This window comes from Neovison vison, chromosome 2 (genome assembly GCF_020171115.1).
Source record: "Neovison vison isolate M4711 chromosome 2, ASM_NN_V1, whole genome shotgun sequence".
Taxonomy (NCBI): Eukaryota; Metazoa; Chordata; class Mammalia; order Carnivora; family Mustelidae; genus Neogale; species Neogale vison.
Genome location: NC_058092.1, coordinates 74,242,558 through 74,270,000, shown reverse-complemented (window position 1 = coordinate 74,270,000; position 27,443 = coordinate 74,242,558).

The following is a 27,443-nucleotide window of genomic DNA, read 5'->3' as shown; positions in this document are numbered from 1 at the left end:
CACCACCCCCCCCCCGCCTTTTTTTCCTAACTCTTAGTCATTGCAAGGTATTTGCAGGTTTTACTTGTAATTTCTGCCTAATTGATGGACTGTCTGGAGGGAGTGTCTCTAACAAAAGCAAACTTTTTTAGCCTGTAGGGCTACAGTGGACTCGCCTTGGCCAGTGGTCCTGGGTGGAATAGACATGTGACAAGTGCATGGTTAAAAAGACTAAGTCAAAGTAGATACCACGGAAAGTGCTTGCAGGAGGTGGACAAGTTTAAGTATCTGACATTTTGCATTTTTACAAAATATAGCTTTAAACCTCATTTGGAAAACAAAACTCCGAGTGTTAGTAACAGTAGCCAAGATTTATTAATTGAAAGGGGACTCTAAATCTTTTTCAGTATCATATTTCTATTTTGCAAATCCAGGTATCAGTACATATTTCAGCCAATGTGATTTTTGATTGAGGAATTATTTCATCCTTGGGGCTTTGCTTTGTTATTCTTTGATTTGCGTGGAAACCTGTTTTTTCTCATATCATTCAGGATGGATCTTCAGTGTTACTTGATGAATGTCTTTTGCTCCAGTCCTCCACTCATATTTCCAAGTCTTCCTGGGCATGGACAGAATGTAGAGCTGATGCTCTTAAGACTTAAGTAGTATAAGATGCTTCTTCCATTAAGAAATTCTCACAAATACTGAATCCCTAGAAAAAAGAAAATGAGACCAAATGGAAGAAATTTCCCTTTAGATACTGAAGAATGTGTCTAGAACATGATACATAACATCGAATTCTATTGGCCAAATTAACAAATACTCAATCACTTAATGTTATCAGATTAATAATAATAACAATATGGAGAAGAAGGAAGGGAGAGAAGAAGGAATGAACCAGAAGAATCCTGTCTTAAAATAGAGTCAAAGGGCACCCGGCTGGCTCAGTCGTTTAAGTGTCCGAATCTTGATTTTTGACTCAGGTCATGATCTCAGATAGAGCCCAGCGTCAGGCACCGCGCTGAGCGTGGAGCCTGCTTGAGATTCTCTCTCCCTCTGCCCCTTCCCTTCTTGCGCACATGCTTTCTCTCTTGTAAATAAATAAATAAATAAATAAAATAGATTCAAGCCATTGGCCTCTCTCTCTCTCTCTTTTTTTTTTATTCCCAGAGTTTTATCTGTCAGAGTTCTGTGTCTTGCTTATTTCATGGTTTTGGCAAATTCCTATCTTCTCTAAGCCCTCACTTCTGAGATAATAATAACAAAGTTATTATTATTTATAAAGTTTATAAAGTTCTATTATTTTTAAAGTTATTAATAATAAGCACATATGTTCTTATTAGTGAATTGATATTTCATAGATACTAATGTTATCTACAAATGGTTAGGGTTCAATTGCGATCAAAAGGAAGGAGGAGGGGATGCGGTGGAGTGATGGGGAAGGGAGGAAGAGGAAAAAAAGGACAAGGAGGAAGAAGGAGGAGGACAAAAAGAAGAAAGCTGATTTCTGCTCTTCAGAAGGGAGTGAGAAGGACAGCCATCTCTGCTTCTCTTTTACAACAGACTTCCAGTGAGGTTGAAGCTCACACAGGGCTGCATTTCTCGTGTCTATTATGCAAACCTGTAATATTTCTAATTTCTCTTATTGGGGTTGGGTTTACATGCCAACTCCTTTATTTATTTATTTTTTTTAAGAGAAATGATGTCAGCATGAGTGAAGGGAGGAGCAGAAGGAGAGAAGATCTCAAGCAGGCCCCTTGCTCTGGGCACGATCGATCTCATGAACCCAAGACCATGACCTGAGCCTAAATCAAAAGTTGAACACTTAACCAACAAAGCCATCCAGATACCCAACTCTTATGTGCCAACTCTTAATTGTAAGTTCTAAGTAGTTTCCCTCACACTGTAGGAAAAGATTACCGTGTTTTGTTGTTGCTGCTGTTGTTTTCAGAAGAGCACCGAATGAATATTTTTTTTTTAAAGATTTTATTTATTTATTTGACAGAGAGAGATTACAAGCAGGCAGAGAGGCAGGCAGAGAGAGAGGAGGAAGCAGGCTCCCTGCCGAGCAGAGAGCCCGATGCGGGCCTCGATCCCAGGACCCTGAGATCATGACCCGAGCCGAAGGCAGCGGCTTAACCCACTGAGCCACCCAGGCGCCCCGAATGAATTTTTTGATTTGCATTTAGGATCCTGTCAAAGTACTTGAAGTAAATGTGTTTTTAATTCACTGTTTGCTGAACACTTATAGTTGAACCTACTCAGGTTAAATGTCTGGGTGATGTCATTCAACTGTACTTTATTGTTATATGAATAGTCAAGATAGAATTCTGATCTATCATACTGATAATTTCAACATTTATATGTTGTTGTTAATTGGGTGCCCTGGGATCTTTCTTAGGAGTATGAAATGTTAGTGCCAGAAGGGACTACGAGCATATGGTATGTGCCATAAATACTTGCTGAGGGGAGGAAAAAATTCACATGGGATCTTAGATATCATTAAGTCCAGTGGCTTTTGAGCATTGGTGACTGCAACTCACAATAAAAAATACATTTTATATTATATCTCACTAAACACACACACACAGAGTACACAGTTGGAACCAAAGTTATACAAGAGAACTTATCTTTACACATGCAATTAACTCTGATGGTTTCCATTCTAATCTATTCTACCTCATGTTTTTAAAATTGCTAGTTGTTACCTACTAGGTTAATTTCATGACCCTCAAAAAGGCCACAGACATGCACTTTGAAAAACACTTATCTAATCCACTTCTCATTTTAGAGATGAGGCAATTGAGACTCAAAGGACACTAAAGAGAGAATTATTTTGAAAAGTGGTATGCGTTTCATATGTCTGGAATAAACTAACATGAAGCTAGTTTTAAATGTACCGAGGCATTGACATCTCCTTATATATTTTTTCCTTGCTCCCTCTTCTCAAACACCCACAGCCCGTCATTTGTCAGGTGTGTCACTCTGTCTAAAGAGATCAGATTAATCCAGTGGAATTTATTCTGAATCAGCCACACTGAGCACTAGCTAGTATCTTCTCCTCGTTTGCAAATCAATCTCTTGATGACTTTCCAAATTTTTTTTCAGGTATTAAAGTTAAATCTACATAACTATCTTTTTTTTCTTTTTTAATGTTGTGATAAGACAACCAGCTACACAAAACAGTCCCTTCTGTGACTTTACACATTTATTTCATTACCTAAGCAAGAATTTAAAAATGCTTTGATGTCCAAACAAAAGTTTGTGTTTGCATTCTCTGATGAAGCCCAAGACATACTGGCAAAACATCAGTTAAAGAAAAAAAAGACTTAAGCTAGGTTTTTATATATTTATTTTTTACTTCCCACATGCATCTTCCCAGATCTGTGTCTAGATGGTTAGATTAACAGTTCACCACTCTTTCTAAAGAATATCCAAAATACATTAGTCTATGCTTCCCTTATGAGATGATTTTTAGTTTAAATCCATATGTGCATGGAAATAACTCACAGGTGGGTTCCTTTCTCGTTACTGTTCTTATTATCATGATTATTATCAGCAATTATACCGTTATTTTTAATCAAATATAGATTAATTCTTTGCTTTTCAACTGCTTACAAGAGTTTAGAGCAAACGTGGAGTTTGTCAAAGAGAAGGAAGGAAATGCTCACTGTTTGAAGACCTGCACAGACCCCTGGGGTCCGTTAATCCAGGGAGAAGGCACGTTGCTGTTTCTCACCATGCTCGCATCAGAGGGAATGGCCACTTCTAAAGAAAGTTTATAACTTGAAAACCTTTTAAAGGTATGTGCCTTGCCTCCCAAGGTAGGTATTTTCTGAGGGCAGATATTATTTCAGTATTTCTGGAATCCTGTAAGATAACATGATGCCTTCCACATAGGAAATGCTCGAAAAACGTGTATTTTAATTTTGTAAGATGATCTCAGAATATTGTCCTGAATTTCCTATTGTTTGCTTAGAGTTGCAATGACTTCAGTAAAAATGGGACTAGTATAATGCAGCTTTCCACAAGTTGATTTTGTTGCAAGCACTCAAGTGTCTGTGAGAGTTCAGGGGAGCTAGAGTTCACCCATTTCCAAACTATAGAATATTCTAGTCTATGACTATACCACAATTTCTTTAATCATCCTCTTCCCAGGGAGCCACTCTGAATGTTGTTTAAATATGTCCTGGTGCCCATGCGCCAGAAGTTCTCCCAGATAGTGCTTCCCAGTCTTTTCCACGTCATGGCACTGTGAGAACACGTTTATCTGACATCAGTTGCACCTTGTTGGGCCTGCTGCTGTTCTGGCCCCACTCAGTAAATCACCCCCAACCGCCACCCCACCCCCGCCCCATGCTACTGTGACTTCTCCCTGACACAGCCTACCATGACAGATAAGTTGAAACCTTTGCTCTCAGGCAACCTGAGCAGGTAAGGGATTGCTAGGTCTTAGGATATGAGAATGTTGGTTTCACATTGTGGTTCCCCAAACTAGTCATGCCACTTTTTAGTGGGAACAGCAAACCAGGTCCACGTGTACCACATCCTCACTAATAGTTGGTATCAGCCTGAATTTTTGCCAGTTTTGTGGATACGACTTCTATCATGGCCTTAGGTGGTATAACTAATGATTCTGAGAATTTTCTTTTATCATGTTTGCTTTATGTATTTCTTCTTTGTGATATGCCTGTTCAAATATTTTAACCATTTTTAATTTGGTGAACTTTCTTTTTCTCACTGACTTGAAAGAATTTTTTATATATTCAGGATACTTTGTTGGTAACATGTTGTCTTCATCAGCATGGGCTATCATGACAAAAAAATCTGTAGACTGACTCAAACAACAGAAGATTGTTTGTCACAATTCTGGAGGCTGAAATTCTGAGATCAGGGTGTCAGCATGGTCGGTTTGTGGTGAGAGCTCTCTTCCTGGCTTACAGACACCTACCTTTTCACTGTGTCCTCACGTGTCAGGGAGAGAGAAAGGGAGCACCGGCACACACACACACACACACACACACACACACACACACACTCTCTGGTATCTCTCCTTATAAAGGCACTGATCCTACCATGAGGTCCCCACCCTCATAACCTCATCTAACCCATTACCTTCCAAAGGACCCATCTTCAAAAACCATCACAGTGGGGTGGGGACAATTAGGCTTCAACAGATGAATCTGGAGGGACGACATAATTCAGTCCACAGCATATGTATTACAGTATCTTCTAGTTATTTTTATATTTTTCTTATGGTGCTTTTTGAAGAACAATAGTAAGCTTATAGGTTTTGTTTTTATAGCAAGAAAATTGTTGTGTTGCATATTCTTCTAAGACATTTAAAGTTTCGTCTTTACTTGTTTAGTTTCAATCTGTCTGGAATTTGCTTTTCTGAACAAGTAAGGTAACAATTCATTCCATTCTTTGTCCAAACGGATAACAGTCTAAGCACCCTGTACTGTATGATCCATATATCTCAAGGGAGCTGCTGTACACCTATCTCAGTGGCCATTTATGGCAAATTCTGCCAGGCTTCCATGTAAGTGTGGATCTGTCTTGAAGTTCTCTTTTCTTTTGCATTACTCGCTTTGATTATCCTTGTGTGAATACACTGCTGAGATATACTCAGCAGTGTGTATCTTGATATGTGGTATATCTTGATATGTGGAAGAGCAAAACCCTTTAGTTTTGTTTTGGTTTTTTATTTTGGTTTGATTTGGTTTTTCTTTGTCTTCTTCAGAAGGGTCTTGACAATCTTGGGACTTTGTTCTTGTAAATTTTAAAATCAGCTTATCAAGCTCCTTTTGGAATTTTTAAAATATAGTAAGCTATAGTTGAAATGGGGAATAACTATAATTATTTAAATATTAAGAAATCCTATCTAAGATTATGGTTTACTTCTCCATTTATTAGATCTTCTGTGTATTTCACTGAAGTTTAAAATTTTTCCCAAACATGTCTTAAACTTTTTGTTTTATTTATTCCTAGGTATTTTATATTTTGTTAAAATTATGAATGCCATATAGACATACTTTAACTGTGTCTTCTGTTTTGTTGCCCATGTATAGATATGTAACTTATTTTTATATATTGGTTGGATATCTATCCATCTTGGTAAATTTTTATATCAATTGCAAATATCTCTATAGATTACTTAACATTTTTTCCATAGAAAGTAATATAATTTGAGAATAATGGTAGTTCTATTTGTTCTTTTCCAATTTTAATTTAATGTCATTAAAACATTTCTTTTTAATTATTGTACTGGCTAGATCATCCAGTAGAATGTTGACTAGAATTAGCAGTATCTTTGTCTACTTTCCAATATTAAAGCAAATGCTACTAACTTTTGACAATTAACAGTTGATGTTTATTATAGGTTTTTCTAAAAAGGAAGTTCCCTTTACTCCTAGTTTACTGAGAATTTTGCTTGGATTTTAAATCATAAAGTCCTATTGGTTTTATCAAATGTTTTTCCTATATCTATTGAAAAAATTCATGCTGGTTTTTGTCCTTTAATCTATTACTGTAGTAACTATGTTGATCAAACTTCTAAACCTGAATCTTCCTTGCATTTCTGGGTTAAACTGAACTTGGTTATAATAACTCAGGATGAGTTATTCTTTCTTTTAAACTACTATAAACAGTTTCCTTATTGGTTTTAGGATTGTCAAACTCATAATTGTGAGTGGAATGAGACTATAATTTTCCTTTATTCTCTAAACCTTGTCTGGTTTTTTTTTGTTGTTGTTGTTTGGCTGGGGTTTTTTTTTGTTGTTGTTGTTTTGTTTTTGGTAACACTAGCTTTTATATTAAAAAAATTGGAGAGTAGTCCATTTTTTTCTTTCTTTTTTTTTTTTTTAAAGATTTTATTTATTTATTTGATAGAGAGATAGAGTACAAGTAGGAAGAGTGGCAGGCAGAGGGAGAAGGAGAAGCAGGTTCTCCACCAAGCAGGGAACCTGATGCAAGGCTCGATCCCAGGACCCTGGGATCATGACCTAAGCTGAAGGCAGATGCTTACTGAGCTACCCAGGTATCCCCCCTTTTTGCTATTTTGTAAAAAAAGTTAAATTTGGAAGAATCTGTTCTTTGAATATTTTGCAGAACTTGTCTGCAAAACCACCTGTGGACTCTATTTTTTACTTTGTCAGATTTTGTAATTCAGATTTTTCTTGATATTTATATCAACTATTCATAGTTTTAAATTATTAACATTAAACTATTCAAATGTGTCCCTTATGCTTTAAATATCCATCATATCTCAGCCTCCCTTTATCATTATTAGTATTGATATAGATATTCTTTTTTCACTTTTTAAAATCAATCTTGCCAGGGATTTTTGTATTTCAACTGTCTTCTCAAAGAGTTAGCATTTGTTTTTATTCATACTTTATATTATACATCATTTTCATTTCACATTAACTTCTGATCTTCATTATATCTTTCAAATATTTTGTAGAATTTATTCTATTGTTATGCCTAATTTTGAGTTGGCAAATATTTCTATAAAGGATTAGAAAGTAAATATTTTAGGGTTTATGAGCTGTACATCCTCTATTATAACTGTTTAATTCATGCCTCTGTGGCATGAAAGCAGCCCTAGACAACCTGTGCCTGATTAGGCATAACTGGGTTCCAATAAAACTTTATTTATAAAAATAGGGCCAGTATTTTGCCCATAGACCACGGTTCATTGAGTCTTGGCCTAACTTTTTGTATTCAATATGTGCTCTATAGACTTGAGGGCTCGCTGAGAAATTTTCAGGAGGTAAGCCCAAAACTATTTTCATGATAATGCTAGGATGTTATTTGACTTTTTCACTATGTTACTTTGAACTAACAGTGCAAAAGCAAGGGTGGATAAAATTACTGGCATCTTAACACAAATCAAGGCAGTGGTCATTGTATTAATCACCAATGCATCCTCTCTATAAAAATAAATGCCAATTTCACTTAAGAATGACTTTAATGAAACAGTAAACATCATTAATTTTATTAAATCTTGATTCCTAATTATGTCTTTTTAATACTCTGTTGAATTAGGATTTATACATAAAACAATTCTACTGCATTTTAAATATGAAAATTGTCTTGAGGAAAAGCACTATGTGATTCTCAGAGTTGCAAGCTCAACTAGCCATCCTCATCATGGAACACCATTTTCACTTTGAAGAACTAGACAGACTATGGGTACACAGCTTTTAGTATTTAGCAGACATTTTCTCAAAAATGATTGAAATGAGCCTGGAAACAACTGAAAGTATGTATTACCAATGTGAAAATTTGAGCCTTCAAGTAAAATTAGAATTTAATATTGCTATCTGTCACTGTGCTCTTGACAGCTTACGAATACTTAAAGACTGTTTCAATGAAATCAGTGGTTTATTAATAAGTGTATTTTTTAAAAGATCTTATTTATTTATTTTACAGACAGAGATCACAAATAGTCAGAGAGGCAGGCAGAGAGAGAAGGAGAAGGCGGCTCCCTGCTGAGCAGAAAGCCTGATGTGGGACTCCATCCCAGGACCCTGAAATTGTGAACTGAGCGGAAGGCAGATGCTTTATGAGCTGTACATCCTCTATTATAGCTGTTTAATTCATGCCTCTGTGGCATGAAAGCAGCCCTAGACCACCTGTGCCTGATTAGGCAAACTGGGTTCCAATAAAACTTTATTTATAAAAATAGGGCCAATATTTTGCCCATAGACCACGGTTCATTGAGTCTTGGCCTAACTTTTTGTATTCAATATGTACTCTCTGAGCCACCCAGGTGCCCCTGTATTTTTTTCATACACCAAAATATGTCAACATTCAGAAGATCTTTGTAACTCAGCATACCAATATTTTCCAGATTATCAATACATGTTGTTACAAAATCACGCATGGGTAAAAGATTCATTCAAAGTGCAAGACATACCAATAGATCTTAGCGTAACAGACCATGAAAGATTCATTGATGTGGTTTCAGATTCCACATTGCAACTAACCTTTAAAAGATTACCACTAGTGGAGATTTGGCATAGTATCAAAGAAAAATTTTCACAATTATATAAAAAAGCTGTAAAAAGTGCTCTTCTTTTCCCAATACATGTCTGTGTGAGGCCAGATAGTCTTTATATACTTCAGCCAAACTAATATATTATAGCAGATTGAATGCAGAAGCAGATACAAGAATCTAGCTCTATTCTGCTAAGTCGGACATTAAAGAGATTTGCAATAATGTAAAACAATTCCATGATTCTCACTAAATACTTAAGTTTGGGAAAATATTTTTATTAAAATAAAATGTTATATGATGGATTTATTATTACTTTTAAATGAATTAATGTATGTTTCAAACATTTAATTTCTAATTCTGTAAATATTGACTATTATAATCATGTAAGTTAAAGATCTCTGGAGCCCCTTGATAATTTTTTTTAAAGATTTTATTTATATTTGAGGGAAGAGAGACAGCATGTGAGCAAGCATGGTGTGGGGCAGGTTGGGGCAGAGAGAGGGAGAAACAGAAGCACTGCTGAGTAGAGAGCCTGGGGTCTCAATCCCAGGACCCTGGGATATGACCTGAGCTGAATGCTGATGCTTAACCAGATGAGCCACCCAGGCACCCCAAGCCCTTGATAATTTTTAAGAGTGTTACTTACAATGTCCTGAAACTTGAATGTTTGAGAATGACCAGTTTAGCTTATTAAATTGGATACATAGCTCATTAATTTTTAGACTTTTTGAAAAATGTAATTATTTTAGATTATAAATGACCTTTACAGTCTGTTTTCAACTGTATTTCGTATGTTTTGGTATATAATACTATTCATATCAGTCAGTTATAAGTGAATATTACATTGTAATTGTGATATTTGCTTTGACCTTGAGTAATTTAGAAAAATATGTTTTTAATTTCCCAAAATGTACAGATTTTAATTTATTTTGTTATTGACCTCTAATTTAATTGCCTCTATCTATATAATACCAATTTTTTGAAATTTGTTACACTTATTGACATCTTAATATATGGTAACATTTATAAAGATCCCATATGTATTTGAATATAATATGTGTTGTCTATTTTTAGAGTTAGTTCTATAGATGTTCATTTAATCATGTTTGCTCATAATAGAGCTCAGTTATTCTCTATCTTTACTAATGTACTGTCTACTTGACTTGATCAATAATTGAGGAAGGTATGTTAAAATCTTCCACTGCAGTGGGGATTTTGTCCAGTTCTCCTTATACTATCAATAATTCCTTTTCATATTTCCAGGCTACTTTATTAGATCAACTCAAGCATGGATAGTTATAATTCTTGCTAAATTAAAATTTTTATTGGAAGTAATCCTTTTACTCCCAAATAATGTTTGGTTTTTTTATCTTAAAGTCGATTTTGTTTGACACTAATACCACTCCTCTTCTTGTATTGCATTTAGCATTTGCCTGCTATTTTTCATGCTTTCAGTTTCAGTCTTTATCTTTAAACCTTGGTTATATCTCTTATAAAATAGCAATGGATTTTATTTTTAATCAATGTGATAAACTCTATCATTTAGTAAGCATATTTAATCTATTTGTATTTGTTATAACTATAATTTTAGATTGTTTCTACCATCTTGCCTCTTTTATTCCTATTTCTTATAATTGAGAGTTAATTTGTTTATTTGTTAAATGTGTATTTTTATGTTAATAAATGTTAAATGTTTTATTATAAATGTATTATTTATATTAATAAAAGGTTAATGTTTATTACATTTTCCCTTTTGTGGTTTGAAAAGTTATGCATGCTATTTCTATAATTTTAAGGTCACTCTTAAAATTTTTCCAATGCACACTAACTTAATGAAGTATCAATTTAATAATGTCTTACCCTGAATAATATGAAGATTTTAAAACATTTTTACTCTGACCTGCCCCATGACTTTCATGCTGGTACTGCCCAGTATTTTAATCCTATGTCTTTTGAACTCTATAAATTAATTCTTATTTTTAAATTAACTTATACAGACAGAAAACCTACTTTTTTTAAAAAAAGATTTTATTTATTTATTTGATAGAGAAGATCAGTAGGCAGAGAGAGATGGAGAAGCAGGCTCCTTGCTTGTGGAGCAGAGAGCCTGATGCGGGGCTTGATTCCAGGACCCTGAGATCATGACCTGAGCCGAAGGCATAGGCTTAACCCACTGAGCCACCCAGGTGCCCCCAGAAAACATACTTTTAAAAATTATCTATGCATTTAATAAGTTGCCTGTTTACCTTTTTATCTTACACTGCAACTACTCCTCCTGGCCTCATTTTTATTCTCCATGAAGAGAAGAGAATGTTCTTTAGAAATCCCTTTAAGGAAGATTTGCTAATGATAAACATGCTTTTGTTTATACTACAAGCTCTCATTTTTTCAAAAGATAATTTCCAAGGTACACAATTCTATGTAATTCCACCACATCCCCCACCTTCTTTTATGGTATCCATTATTGCTGATGCAAAGTCTGCTGTCAGTAAAATTGTCATTCCTATCCAGGTGTTTTTTTCCTCACTTGCTGCTGATAAGAGTTTTCTATTTGTTTTTTATAATCTGCAAATGTACTGTAGTACATCTAGATGTGGATGTTTCCTATTTATACAGCTTGCTATGATTTTGCTTCCTTTGTAGATTCATCTCTTTTATCCATTACAGAAAATTCCAAGCTGTTAACTCTTTGATTATTACAACTCCTTCATTCTATTTCCTCTTTATGACTCTCATTCTGTCTCCCATCACTCTGAACCAGTCTCATATTTTCTATCTTTTTGTCTCTCTGGAAAACTTTAATCACTTATCCAGATCTACATTTCCATTTACTATTTTTTACCCATCATTATCTGTTTCTAATTGCAATAATATTTTTACTCATAAAATTTGGGTGTTTTTCATTTTTGCTTTCATTTTACCAAAAATGTTCAAGGAATTTTTAAGGACTCTTGGAAACTTACTCATTTTTATGCTTTTTTATTTACTTAAATATTACATAAACTTTTTTATACTTTTATTTTATATTGCACACCTACCAATATAATCTCTTAAGTCCTTAAGACTCTTGATTTTTGCTGTTTCAGCTCATGGTCAGTTACTGTAGCTGGTTTTCTTCTGTGTTGGAGGGTTTTTGTTTTTTAATTGTGGGCTCATAATTTAAGTGGTTTTCATCTCTGGGAATCAAATGGCTGTAAACTGGGATGCTTTCCTCTAAAACCCTTTTTCATTTGTTTCTGCAAGAAAACTACCAAGCAGAGAACATTCATTCCCATTTGAGAATCCTGGATTTATATGAAAATACCAGTTTAGCTTTTCCACTGTAGCTATTGGCTTTTTGATAAGAAAAAATATGGTACCACTGCAGTATTTGAGTAAGGAATTGACTTACCTCACTTAAGTTTTAAAAAGAGCACTCTAGACTCACAATGAAAACAGACTACAGGAGAGAAGCCAGAGATGGGACAAAGTGAGGGCATGGGCAAGGGAATGATTACGGAACGTGGAATTTAAGCTAGGCAGTGAGGAAGGGGAGGTCATCAAGGGGGAGAGGGATACTGAGACGCTGGTACTATCAGTGGATCAGAGATCCCAGTAGAGTTAAAGAATTATTGGAGATGGACCAGCCAGAGTCAGTTGCACTGATAAGAAGTGATACTGAATGCCTGGAAATGAGATTATCCAGGGGTTTAAGCTATTCTAATGATAAGGTCTAGACTACCTGTGGGAGTGTGGGGCTGAGGTAGAGTGGAGGTCAAGACCTTTAGAGGAGAGGATATTAACAGGATCATCTACTTTATATTGAGAGCCCCAAGAATTAAAGCAAGAAGAGAAATTCTTTTCTCTTTGTTTACTTGTATGATGAATGAAAGAGCTATGAACTTTTGGAGCAGGAAGAGAAATACTTCACTACAATTTTCTTTTCTAGAGAGACTATAAAGCAAAGTTCATACACCACTCCTGAGTCTCAGGTTCTCTGGTGACACCTCTTCAGTCATTATCATGATACCTTGAGGAAGAAAAACCAAATCATTTGTGTTTCCAATTTAAAACAAAAACAAAACAGAAAACCGAAAAGCCTGGTAAATGAGAGGCATAGCTCCCCAAATTCCATTTAGCATAGGAATAATTTCAAGATTTTCTGGGAAATGGTGATTATGCACCTTTTTGTCGGTGATTTTTCTATTTTCTATAATCTTACTCCTAAGTGAAGTCCCCACTGTCAAAAAGTCTATTTTATGTCCTAAATTCAAGTCTAAGTGTCATCTAGCCAGAGTCTGGTTCTTCTTCTCTAGTAATGCTATTTTGTTGTCAGGTGGGCTTTATTGTTCTTCCTTTATTTAGTCAATATACTGTATCCCCATGCCAAACACTTTACTGTTTTGTCATATTCCACTGCCTAGACCCCTATCACAATTCAGCACAGGTACACAGACTTCTTTAACCTCTTCTTAATCAATTTGTTCCAATAACCATTTGGAGTTTTCCTGATCTGGATCAAATCTATATTTTCCTTTTCTTTATGGTATTAAAGTAGATGCAGACATGGTACCCCCGGGCTTTTAAAAGATAGAGGTCTCTGTTTCCTGTACCCAGCCCCAAGGATTAGAGGGCTGTTTCTAATTATTCTAATTCTGAAACATTTTCTGCCACCTCACCCAAGGTAGCTATGGTGGGCCTAAGCAAATGATCACTGATTGAGAGCAATTTATGTTCTTCTAAAACTATCTATCACAATTACTCCATAATTACTTGACTTCACGAGTTCAACATCACAATCTACTGTCACCTTTATCTGAGTTGGTTCATTTTCCAAATCACTAACAAAGGCAAATGAATAAACAAATAAGGCTTTACTACTGACTTTGAGACCCAACCATTAAAAAGCTTCTTTTCCTGCTTCAAGTCAGATTTCGGTTTGCAAACACTGACTAAGGTCTTGCTGTAGGTCTGACTCTGTGAAACATGTTCTCATAGGCCTTGTCTCATCAAATCCTCACACCAACTCTTTGAAGATATTTTGTTTTTACATATGAAAATGGAGGTTGGAGAAGTTAATAAATTATATAATGTCAGATTTGAACATGGATTTGAGTTTTTCCAGCTCCAAGTTTTTATCCTCTATTCCATCTCTACGTATTAATTCCTGTTGCTTACTTTATTTTTCTTTTAACCTCTTTAAATAGCCGTATCTAAATCTAGTTTAATTTGTTCTTTATCTAAAATATGTCACCTATTGTTTTAGCATAGGAGACATAATTTTTAATCATTTATGCTAACTAAATGGAAATAGATGAGCTTAGTTCAGGTTTTTTGATTTTTGATTTATTATTTTTTTTGACAAAGTCTATTTAAATAATACCCTGCTTACCTGGCAAGGTAGAATTTTAGAAATTATTTCAACTGCTCATCTGCCCACAGATAAAAACATCAAATTATTTGGGGGCAGGTTTTCATCACTGTGAAAGTCTTCACTTAAGTGAGCTTCTTTTGTTAAGAAAATGTTGGAGGAGAAGGGTGAAGAATTATTGCCACAGGGAAAGGCCCGTAGTGAAAAATAGTGGCCTGCTAAAGATGGTACTTTTTGGGATTCTATACTACAGAGAGTTCTGGAAATGGAATTTACCAATTTTTATAAAAAGATCAAGGCTCTCTGATTGTCTAAGATTCAAGGTGATGGATAGTTCTCATATTAAACTATAGCCGCTCTGTCCAAGGTCCATTGACAGGAGAGGTCCCCAAAGAGCCTGAAGAAAAATCTACCAGTAGGATAAAGGGGCCTGGCTCACAACTTGACCTCAACACATCCAGGGGTTGGGTGGGAGAACTCATTCCAGTACCGCCTGTACCTCTGTGTAGAAGGTACACAGCCACCCTGAAACAATTGTGGGATTTGAAGAATGAAATGGCTACTCACAAGACATTGAATGAAAAATCTATTATTTTGATTCCTCAGGAAAGGCAGGCAGACCCCACTGTATCCCTACAAGTTCAGGACCAGTCTTCAACAGTGACATCTTGAAGCTGAAGTATGGAATGGTTCCATCATCCTTCCAACAGTACAATCCCTCAGGATTGATTCCTGGACAATGCAGAAGCTGGTGGACCTCAAAATTGAAATATGAAACTTCCTGAGAATAAATGCACATGGGATTTCAAGCACTTTATTGAAAAATGAAAATTGATTGGTTATTGCACCTTAAATTTGGAAGGCCGACTTTTGTGCACACACTGACTGTACTCTTGCTACATTTTCCTACCTACTTCTTCTTCTCCTTCTCCCTCTTCTTCATCTTTTAGTAATCTCTATACCCAATATGGGCTTGAATTCATGATCCCAAGATCAAGAGTCACATGCTCTACTGACTGAGCTAGCTAGGCACTCCTCTTAGCTACTTCTAAATGACTCTCTCTGCCCCCTTCTTTCTGTCTTTTTTCCAATTTTTTTCCTGTATCTACCCAGTTAATCTTCCTAAACTCTCAATTATTTCCAAAAAGTTGGCAATGCTTCTCACTGCCTACAAAACAGAATCCAGATTCCTCATCCTGCTATCCGACCATAATTCAGAGTCTGACCCCCACATACTGAAAGGATGTAGAAAAAAAGAGAAGTATTTATTATCTCTTATGAGACACTTTATATATGTTCTTCTCATTTAATTTCCCCTTCATTTTATACATTATCCTCCTTTTAATTGAGGTGTGAATGACATACAGTAAAGTGCACAAATCTTAAGTGTACAACTCAGTAAATTTTTACATACATATTTACCTGAGAAACTATTATTGAAATCAAGTTGCACACCTCCCAGGCTGTGCTTCCCAAAGTGCAGATCTCCTGACCATTATTAACATAGATTAATTTTGCCTGTTTTGAACTTTAAATAAATGTAATTGTACAATGTGTACTCTTGTGTCCAGCTTCATTCAATGAATGTTTTCTTTCACTCAACATAATGTGATACCACTATAAAATTATATGCTCTTTTTCAATACATGTAATAGTTCATCATGTGGATATAATCTAATTTACTAATTTATTCTTTTAAAATGATGGGCAAATAGTTTCCTCTTTCTTTAGTCATAATAAGACTGAAATGAATATTTGTGGATATGTTTTTTTATAAATATAAGTACTTATTTATCTTAGGTATACTACTAGGAGTAGAATGTCTGAGTTATAGGGTGTACGGATATTCAGATTCATAGAAACTAACAGTTTTCCAAACAAGTTAAAACAATTTACATTCCAACCAGCAAACAATGTGTAAGAATTCCATTGTTCCACATTTTTAGAACACTTGGTACAGAAAGTCCTTTTAATTTTAGCCAACCTAACAAGTGTGTAGATAATATCTCACTATGATTGAAATTTTCGTTTCCTTTTGATAAACCCTAATGACCTTCTTTCCATGTGCATATTAGCCATTTGGATATCATTTTTTAATGAAGTGCCTGTTCATGTTTTTTGCCCATGTCGTTTATTGAACAAGTGCCTTTTCTTATTGTTTTGCAGTAGGTCTTTAAGTATTTTGAATACAAAATACTTAATTAGCGGATATTTTACATATATTAAAAAATAGATGTATGTATAAATATAGGTATGCAAATATCTTCTCTCAGTCTGTGGTTTGTCCCTTTATTCTCTTAATGGAAACTTTTGATTGATGGAAATAGTTTAATTTATCAATCCCTTATTACACAGTTAGCTTTGTTTGTATCCAGTTTAAGAAATCTTTCCCTTTCCCCAAATCATGGAAATAAGAAGTTTCATTGTTTTATATTTCACTTTTAGGATTATAACACATTTTGGAATTCCATTCAAGGCAGATTGATAAACTCATTGTTGTCTCATTACTCATCTTTTTAAAAAAAAATACTAATATTGGATAATTCTGGCTTTTTATTCCTGCTGAGAATTCTATGGTCTCCTATATCTGAGTCCTCAGCTTGATTCCCGTCTGTGCTTTAGATTCCTGAGTCTGAAAGGCACTTATTTTTTATTGCTTTGCACTGTTAGCTACTTTTATGGTTCTGTTACCTTGCTTCCAACTAGACTGCACACTTCTTGATGGTAGGAATTGCCCATAAAGGTTACCCAGCGTTCTGTACATCATGGCCGGTCCAAAAAGAGGAGATGGCAGCTCATTAACATATGTGCTTTCTTCTTCAAGACCATCAGGGGGACTGCTCAGTACTGTCTGTTGCACAGCCCTTCCTGTGAGTCCTGTTCCCATCACGTTGACAAACACATCAAATTCAATGATACAGTTTTTAATATCATTAGGCTGGTATTTCCAGGTCTTTCAGGGAGTATTCTCCAGATCTGTCTCCATAGTCTTATAGAGAGTCATTCCATTCTTTCAGCATTTCCCATGTCTGCTGATTCATTAACACCCCTCGGTTTTCATTAATGGCTTGACCAACGTGTTCTATTTTATTTTATTATTAAGGTAGAAAGCACAGGGAACTTTTTTGATGTATCTCCTTTAGAATTAAAAGGAAGGGAAAGTATCAAACAGATTTAAAATCTCCACACTCCTTTCCCACTCCCCGGGGAGAGAAAAAATTCAGTGGGTCTAAATTTGTTCCCTGTCTTCCTTAACAGCCACCCGCGTCTGTCATCTAGATCTGTTGATTTCCAAATGTGTCAGTGTACCTGTTCAAAATTTTTTTCTGTTTTGTGACTCTAACAGAGGTGTCAGGATTTTTAAAGTATTTTTTTATACCCCTCATTTTAAAAGAGTTTAAAAACAGAGTATTACCTCACTGATTGGGATTCATATTAGTGGTCTTGCTTGCTTTCCCATATGAGGTACAAATGCCTCTTCTTCAACTTAGCTACTTTATTCAGCTTATTCATTCTGGTTTTTGTCATAATTATCATTTCCTCTTTAAAAAAAAAAAGAATAGGTATTATGAGAAATTTCTCTAGGGTTCCCTCCCAATTTCCTCACTGCCATTACAGAGCCTCTGTCCCATCAGTCTTGATCAGGCACGTTGGATATTCTTACTCTTTGCGTTCTTCTTTTCTCAGAGCAATTGTAATCTGCTTTAATTATGGTGGATACTCCAGCAGCCTGCCCTTCTCCTGGGCTTTAGTATTCCCTCCTTCAATACCATACTCACTAGATTTTTTTTTTAATTCCCCCAAATTAGCTCTCTTGAATTCTAATGCCCTGATAGGACTGCCTGCATTCTGGTTATGAGCACGAGCCCACCAGGTTTCACAAATGCAGAGGAAGGCAACGCTTTCTGCATTTCTGCATGCCTCTGACAGCCCTCCTTCATTCCTCAGACCCTCACAGGCCCAGGGATTTGCCTTTTTCTCTACTTAAACTGCTCGAGCGACCCTGCCCTCAGAGAAGGAGGGAAACATTGTTTTAGATGCCCGATAAATGACATGACTTTTGACCCTCCTGTCTTTTTAAAAATCTCCCCAGTGATAGAGATTTTTTAAAATAGCAATTTATCTGTAAATATAATTATTAATTTCTTTTTTAAATTTCATACACTCTACACTCTAGTTTTCACTCAATTCTGCAGCATAACTCAGATCTCCGATTAGATGATCTTAAACCTCTGGCCAATGCTATCCCCTTGCAAGCTTCCTCTCTGCTATCCGCTGGAATTTTCACATATTTACTCCAGTACCATGCCATTCTCCATCCGTACTTGTGCTCATGCATACACACACACACACACACACACACTCACTCACTCACACAAGCGAATAGCTCTTTTTTCCCACAAAAACATTGACTTTAATCATCTCAATACAACAAAACAAGAAATATTTATTCTTATTTTTATGAGGGTAGAGATTTCAGAGACTTCATGTTTATCTCTGAAGAGCAAAGGTTTAGGATATCTGCCCTTGGGTGAGGGAGATACACTCAGTTAATGTCATGCTCATTGTAAATTCATAGCTGACTCCCAGTCCCACCCCTACCCTATAACCACTTTGCCTTCTTATTCTTATTACTGTGTCAGCTGAAATGTATTCAGTTATGTTAGAGAAAACACAGCTCAAATTATCTAAACAAAAAAGAGGGATTTATGATTTACAAGTGAAAAACCCAGAAATACAGCAAATACCAAGGAAGGCTTAATCCAGTCACTCAACAGTGTCACCAAGTACTTTTTTCTTTGTTTTTCTGTTCTGTTTTGGTGATGTCACTTCATTCTAAAGACGACTCCTACTGTAGTGCTCAAGTGATATCAACAATGTCCTGGGCCTATGTATTTCCTCTTTCTGGTCCAGGAAAAAAAAAAAAAAAGAACACTATTTTGGCATTTCTAGCAAATCCTGCTATTCCTCTGATTAGACCAGCTTTGGTCGCATGGATTATCTTAAATCACTGAGATTGGTCAAGGGCGTGCATTCACAGGCTTACCTTAGGTCATAGGATCTAACTCTGAAGTCAGGAAAGGAAAGTATTTTCCTAGGAAGCACGCATTTCACAAAATGGAAATTAGAGGGAGGAAGATACTTTCTGGAGGCAACCCAAACAGTTGAACTTTATAAAAATCCTATGCCAAAATATGTTGAGTTTACTGAACCTATGCTGCCGCCCAGTTGTAATGAGGACAATAGGAAAACCTTCCTAATGCCTGCTCTCATCTTAAAAAGAACATACATACACACAAACAGGACAAGACATATGTCCTGGCCCTCTTCTTCCTCTCTCTCTCCCTCTCCCTCATCTTCTCCTTCTCCTCCTTCTCCTAAATTTCAGTAGAGTTGACACATAGTGTTACATTAGTTTCAGGTGTACAACATAGAAATTCAGCAACTTCATATATTATGCTATGCTTATAGGTATAGCTACCACTTGTCACCATACAAGCCTATTACAATACCGTCGATTGTATTCCCTAGGTTATACCTTCATCTCTGTGACTTCTTCATCTCCCATCTAGAGATACACCTCGCTTCTAACAGGAAATAGTTTGAGTACTTGGGCAGGTGACTTAAAGTCTTTCTGCTTTTATCTCTCCCGTGATTGAATGTTGTTTTAAAGGCAAATCCAAGTGATACTAAAACTTGTCCACTTTGTGGTCCTATTAAGTCAGATTTTAAAAAAATAATAATTTCTACATCACAAAGCAAGAAAAGATTTCTAAATATTTTCTTAAGTTAAGACAGTGTTTATCTACTACAATAAAAGCAAATGTTGCTAGGCTGCGATGAACAAATGTTTTTCTTTGGGATAATAAATGTATTTAAATACATAGCATTCAAGGGGTTCAAAAGCAGGACCCAAACTATATGGCTTTGCCTTGGATTATTAGTCTTTTGAAATCCAATTATAGCAAGATAGATCCTCAAGGATCCCTGCCAAACAAGAAAATGGGGTATAAGAGGTGAGCTCTTCCAAGTGTCACTCTTTCCTCCACAGGATCATTACTGGTGAAAGAGATACAATGCGTAGCGCCAGGGAGTCTATAAACAAGCAAACTTCTTTCCCACCTTTCCTTCCTTCCTTCCTTCCTTCCTTCCTTCCTTTCTTCCTTTTTCTTTCCTTTAACTGAAAAAGAGTTTAACTGTTCTTTTCCTTTCTACATCTATCTAACCTCAGATGTTTTGAATTCAGCTAGATGGTATGACTATCCAAGGCCCATTGTGAGGTGAATGGGGTAAGGGGAGGCTTGAAGACACTTTCTAGACTCAATTGAGGTTCAGAGAAGTGAAGTGACCTACTTGGTTCACTCAAAAAAAAGAAACTAATTCTCAGAACTCTGCCCCAAGTGAAAGAGCAGTATCTGAGTTCTCGTTGACATCACATCTTGTTGAAATTGAAGAGACAGATGAAGTAAAAAAAAAAAAAAAATTACCAGAATTTAGCATATAGTTTCTTTAGGAATGACATTAAATATCCTAAGTCCTTTTAAGGTTATTCAGAATGTCACCTATATCTTCCTGTTTGTTTTTTCAGTTTGGTGTTCATGACTGACTATAAAGTTTTCAAGAAGGTTTATGTATTTGCCCAGCATCCAGGAAGGAACTGGGGAAATGCTCTTTAATTTCATGACTTTTCCAAGATGTCTTATTGAAAAACATTAATGCCATTTTTTTTCCCCAAAAGCTTTATGAAGTTTTCCTATCTATCATCTTCTGAGCTGGGACAAAATTGAATTAGCTCATGTTTTGGGAAAGTACCTACATTTTCCTATTTGGTTTATAAATCATTCAAGATCACTTATTGATGTCAACCTCAATGGAAAGCTTACAACCACCTAGTTCCTTCAAATGTGTCCTACTAAAGAAAGAGTCCTTTTGGTAGACTTTAAGAAAAATATAGACATTCAACCAAAAGTCTGCCACTCCCCAAATATGAATGTCCACAGAACCATGATATTTAAGAATCTATTTACTTTTCCATCTTGAAATTAAAAATAAAATTTATTTCCTTCTTGGTTCTTTACTATAACCGGATTAACCAGTAAGTAAATTTTTGTTCTGAAGACATCATAATTGATTATTCAGAGTGCAGTGCTTAGAATTTTCATGGGTTCCAAGACCAGTTGTGACCTACCTACTGCTAGTAAGCAGTAGCATATCCTTTATTAGAGAGTTTAGTTTCCAGTGAGCCAAGTATGGCTATTTTTTGAAGGGTCTTGGGCAGAGTCTTAAAACGGAGGTCTTGATAACACAGAATTTTTTAGTTTAAAAAAAAAAAAAAGGCAAATACTTCTGAAAGAACCTAGTAGAATTCCTAAGACATAACCTGAAATAAGCAGCAAGTCATGTGACCTTGCTATCCATTAACCTTAATTCTAAGGCCAGAGGTCAGGATCATTCCTATAGTTAAGTCCCCCAGGTGGGGTTAGGAGAATACAAGGTGACAATCTGGAGGACAATTTACAAGCCAGGTATAATCATCTGAAATGCTGATTCTGTGTCATCTTAAGAATTTATGGCAGTCAGAAGGAAAGCAAATATGTTGTACTAATTCAGATAGTTACAGCTTCCTTCCCTGTTACCCCGTACAGGAAAACTCCTACAGAAGTTGTAAATCTCACCTTTCTGCAAAACTAATGAGATGGTGTCACTATGTGGGGAGAATGACCTGGGGCCCTATGAACAGGAAGCAGCATTAAAGGGGGCTTCCAAAAGTTTCACCTGGAAACAGAACTAACCAGGACACTGAAACAGACTCCATGTCAATGAGTTGTTCTTCATCTGTGGAGGTGATACCTGAACCCTAACAATGAAAAGGAAAGTTGGTTCATTTTTACAATATAAGGTTTTCTAATAATTTTGGTAATAGACTTATTCTTTGAGCCAGTAATAGTTGTCTCTTCTCCTTTGTCTTTTATTGAATCATTTGTTCAATAAACAATCATTGACCATCTAGACACTTTGCTAGATTCTGCAGAAACAAAAAATCCTGAGGAGTCATAGTTTGGTAAAGAAAGGAGTTATGAAAACAAATAAAACCAAAGCAATGAAACCAGTACTATAAGAGAAATGATAGCATCATGACCAGTGGCAGGATTTGCAAAATGGATAATTGGAGTTCAGAATTTAAACTCTGGCCATGAACCAGAATGGTGTTGAGAGACTCAGAAGTGATTGAACTGAAGACCATGACCTCATGTCTGTAATATTCAACTAACCACGAGAAAACAGTTCAGATGGTAAAGGAAAAGACTTCAGACACATCCCTCTGGCCTAGGTCTTGCTTTTCAAGGTGCTTTGCCTGTGGTTGAACTGCATTGTTAAAACCACTTGGCTGGATGTAAGCTACTTATTTTACATTAAAATTGAACCCTGGGCTTCCTTGCACATATTCTTAATTAATTAATTTCTTTTTTCATTAAGCAATAGATCATAGATGAGGACTTCAGGATATAGAATGAGGCTTCTGGATCATTTATAAATTATCAACTTGGGATACCCAGTTATTGGGTCTGTGTCCTGCAGCTGCCTCACCCCCCCCAGCCCTGTCCCCCACCAATACACACCATCTCTAGAGACAACTTGGTCCCTGCCAGACTCAGAATCATCCCTAAGGAAACTGTGGCTTCTGAGGAAAAGCACTGCAATATTTTCATATAGATAAGAGCGGGTAAAAATTAACTTCAGGGGCAATGTCGAAGGGTAAGGATTGATATCTGTGGAATTAGAAGGGGTTGAAGCATATAGAAATAGAAAGCATATTATCCATCATTACCCCTACGTGGAGAAAAGTTCCTGGCACACAGAAGGACCTACACCAATACTGAAGGAATGGAGATGACAAATGACAGCATGGGTTCTAGTGGGCTGAAAGAGATGTCCTTTTGATTACTTGTGTTTTACCTGACACTGTAAGAGGTAGACTATAAGAGTGCTTTGCATGCATCATCTCATTTGATATTGCCTATTTTGCACAGATGACGAAACAGAGCTTGAAAAAAGTTAAGAACTTTCTAGCGACTTTCCTCAAGGCAACACAATGAGTAGCTGCCAGGTCCAAAACTCAAATTTGGGTCTGAATTATTCTTTTTCTGATATCTTATTTATGTCACAGTAATAACCTTACCACTTATATGGGTCCTGTAGATAAAATGACTTCATGTTTGAGCACCCTTTCCTGCCCGATGTTAATGCATGAATAATAAAAGGGAGTACATAAGGGAATGAATATCAGTACATGAGGAAGAAAGAAGGCATCATTCTAGATAATTGTGGCTGATGGCCAGTTCTCTACGTGGTTCTCCAGAAGTTAAACAGCCCCACTCCCTAATGGTAAATTCCTTGGGGGGAGTCATACTGTCGTTGCCACCTCCCCCATGTCCCTATAGGAAGAACTCAGCAAAGAGCACACACTCATTGACTGCCCATCAGTGGAGGCCATGCTGTTTAAATTGCTCACCTCAAATGTCTTTAATTCTTAATGGAAATCTTAAAAAATCCAACATCTTCTGGAAGCATATCAAGTATCCAACATTCTCTGGAAGTGTATTGAATATGATAATACCAGGGGTTAGAGAACAGAGACAAGTGATCTGAATTCACCTTTTGCACACCTTTTCTGAATTAGCCATTACCTTGAGTTTTCCTGTGGAGTATAAGTGTCCTACAAAATAGTCCATCAACCTTCCCTTCACTGCATGGGAATTAATTGTTGATGTTAGGAGTTCCAGTCAGGGATGATATTAAAAATATTTATCAACTATTTTTTTACATTTACCAATACATGTAGGATCCAACTGGAATGGATCACAGCTGGGAACAGCCAATACCACTGTACCAGGCCCCACCTATTGAGTATTCGCTCTTCCTGAACTTAGATTCAAATCAGTGTTTCCCTCACTGAAATGAAGTCTTGAAGTGAAATATTATGAAATGAAGATTAATCACAATGTAATAAGACACACACACACATGCTCACCAACCTGAACAAATATCTAAATTTTGTCCTTCAAATGAACCAATCACCTCAGGAGGATAATACAATTATTTAATGTGCTGTCATTGCTCAAAACACTTTTAAAACTCCTCTTGGAATTGCCTTCAGGGTCAGTTTATGAACCACAAAAGATAATTTACCTCTCTTTTTTATAGTCACACCTCATTTTTGACAAATTTATAACACCTATCTTCATTATCTTTAATCAGAAATGGCTCTAAATAACTTCTAGCTCTCTCCAAAACTCAACTTTCAAAAGATAAAGATAAGTCTCAGTTTGCAAATAAATATAATACAGGCCATGGCAGAAACTCACAAAGGGTAAAATTATATTTTTTCATATAAAATTTGGCTGCTTTTAAAATATATCTATAGCAAAAGTCCAATAAAAAAAGGTAGTCTTTTATTGCTCAACCTTTGAGTCCACTCACACTCCCACCCACAGGAAATGCTTGGTCCCTGGCCTCTCTTACTCAAGTAGCCATGTGTTGGACCATGTGACTCGTCCAACATGTGACGGGACTATCGAAACCATACTCCTCATTTTCAGATCATTATACCAGGGATAGATGCCTGATTCCGAACAGCCAATCTGCAAGCTTGTCAATACATATAGCCCGGTTCAAAAGATGAACTGAGCCAATTTTGAGACATGAATTAAGAAAGATAAAAATAATTTTCCAGCACCATGGGAGCTGAAACTGAAAAGTCACAATATTACCAGAAGAAGTGAGGACTAAGCAGAGAGAAGGCACGATTGCCAAGATAAACTGAAGTTATGAAGGAAAGAAAACTATGGTTAAGCAGGAGAAACAGGTCGGTAGAGACAAGAGAACAGAGCAGATGGCCTAGGAGGGGCATATATGCTTTGGGAGACCACAGTGAACACTTCCAGGTTGTCTTCCCACATTGATTCTCTCCTTAGCAACCCCATTTTCCTTTGGCAACTCCATGATCCTGAGCATGTGACTCCATCCTCACTATCAGGATGAGACAGTGACCGAGGCTAAGCCAACAGGCTATCAACGGGCCACCGTAATTGGTGTAGGGGGAGGATTGTGGTCTAAGCAATTATGGTGTATATCAGACTTTGTTGTAAAGGCTGGAAAAGAATCCCTCTGTCTCCTGTCTGAAAAAAATAAGAAAAGACCATTTCTGAGAGCCATTAGCAACCATCTTAGAATCAAAGTTGGTTAACGTAAGAAAAAAACTGGCACTTGGAAAGACGAGCAGTAACACAGAGACGAAATGTCCTTGGGTCTTCCATCCTGTTTTGAAGCTGCTGGGTGGGGTTTTATGGAAGCTCTGCCTCTCCCAGCACCCTGCCACCCCACCCCCGCCCCACATCCATTTTTAAAACTGAAACTGCTCAGCCTCCTTTATTGTTTAAGCCACTTTGGTTGGCTCTTCCTACTTACAAACTAAAGTATACTGACACAGAGAGGATAGAAACCTGACTCCAGAAACTCTTCAGTTCCTAAAATTTCAGTTTAAATTTTAGTATATGTTTATCCCTCAGAATAAACCATTTTTTAAAAGCTGACTTAAGAGAATTTCTGCTTGTTTAACCCCAAGAGCCAATCTAGCTGCATAATGGGTTTGATAAATCATTATAAAGGCCCATTTCATAGATGGGCTCTATTCTGATATTCAAATGTTTTACATTTCTCATTTTAATCCAGAACCCAATAATCTGAATGTCATTTACTTTAGGTAATTAGTTAATATTTTCATTATTTAAAATATGGATAATGATATTAGAGATTTTAAAACTGCAAGTTCCCTATGACTTTATCCATTCAATCCTGAAAAATAAATTATATTTTTAATAGTAAGCAGCACTTACTCATTAAACAAAATTAAATCAGAATTAATACAGGACGATATCAGTCAAAAGTACAATCTGCTTCCCAGACTCCTTATACCCACTCCCCAAGTATCATTGTAAAGGTAAGTTTGTGTTTCTCTAGACCTTTGTCAATGCATGTAGGTATACTTTAAACTACCCATGGAAAGAGACTATACATTCTGCTCACCAACTTGCTTATTTTCACTCAGTGGTACTTTTCTCCTATTGGTGAACGTTTGGGTTGTCTCCAATTTGTTTTCCAATGTTTTTTGTAATACAGGTAATGTTACAGTGAGTATTCTTGTACACATTTACTCACACACCTGTACAAATATTTTTGCACAATACTCTTTAGAGGGAGTCTTACTGGTTCAAAAGAGTGTATATTTTAAGTTATGATAGATTCTGCCCAATTACCCTCCAAAGAAGTTGTATCAACATACACTCTCACCAACGGGGTATGAGCATGTCCCGCATGAGTTTGCCACACTTTCACTAACATTAATGTCATCAATGTATTCATTTATCCTTTAGCATTAAATCTCAGTCTTAAGCCGCAGTTATAAAAGTATATCTTGAAGTTTTGGGAGAGTCTCATAATACAATGACTTTAGCCAAATAATTTTTTTCATGAAGTAGGATAGATATAATAGTTTTTTAGGGATTTGGGACAAAATGCCCGGGCCATTAATACAAGGATAGTTCTAGATGCTGAACTCAAGGATACCATGTTAAAAATTAGGTAAGTAATGTTAAAATAAGGTCTAGCTTTCTAAGAGATACTTCTACACATTGGTGAGGTCCTGGGCATTTCTGCCCATCTGAAGCCAAAGGGAACTTATTTTAAATTATAATTCCTTCTCCTGAAACGTTTAGGGGCTCCAGTAGAAAAAAAAATTGCATGTAAGATAGTTCTTTCAAAAGTAGGTATTCTGATTAATGTAAAAAAAAAAAAAATCAACAACACCAAATGAAACAAGTATTTATTGGAAGTGCTAAATACATCACTTTGGGGTGTCTGGGTGGCTCAGTGGGTTAAGTTTCTGCCTTCTGCTCAGGTCATGATCTCAGGGTCTTGGGATCCAGCCTCCACCCCCCACCCCCCCAACCCCCCCCCATATCGCTCAGCAGGGAGCCTGCTTCCTCCTTTCTCTCTGCCTGCCTCTGCTTATTTGTGATCTCTCTCTGTGTCAAATAAATAAGTAAAATC